The sequence below is a fragment of the Buceros rhinoceros genome, unplaced genomic scaffold, assembly GCF_000710305.1.
Source record: "Buceros rhinoceros silvestris isolate BGI_N320 unplaced genomic scaffold, ASM71030v1 scaffold16559, whole genome shotgun sequence".
Classification (NCBI taxonomy): Eukaryota; Metazoa; Chordata; class Aves; order Bucerotiformes; family Bucerotidae; genus Buceros; species Buceros rhinoceros.
This window is the reverse complement of record NW_010432289.1, coordinates 64539-65113: the sequence shown is the minus strand read 5'-3', so window position 1 is coordinate 65113 and position 575 is coordinate 64539.

Below are 575 nucleotides of genomic sequence, written 5' to 3'. Positions count from 1 at the left end.
TATAATTTTAAGGGGAGTAAAGGAAGTGACTGTGGCAAAATGAAGGAAAAGGTAAGCTGGTTTTCAGTTTGAAAGGAGACCATTTTTTTTCACGCTGGGAACATCAAAATAGAAAAGATGTTTTAGTAAGTAGTAAGAACTCTTTATCATCGTAGGTTTTTAAGAAGGCATGTGGCAGTTTCTCCTATAATTCATTCTGGGGCATCCTGTAGCGTAATATCAAGGCAATAGCATAATTAAGACTCGGGTTTTTTATCAAGTTGCAGCTTGCGCATTTAGTAGTGCTATCAAACAAGAACTTCTTATCTTACCTCGCTTTACCGCCTGCCTTAATTAAAGAAATAGTATGTTTGATAAATGGCATCAGATGGCTTATAATATTTTAGACGGTTTGGATTTTCTTGGCAAAAGTGTTCTTCAGAGTGATGGTTCAACCACCCATTAAGCATGGCAAAACCACTGACCTGCACCACAACCCGATGGGATTAGATTTCTGTGAAAAAATAAATCTGAGAACCCGAGAAGTCTCTATTGCTTAGTTACCTTTCCTCACCTGTCTAGATTATAAGTCAGCA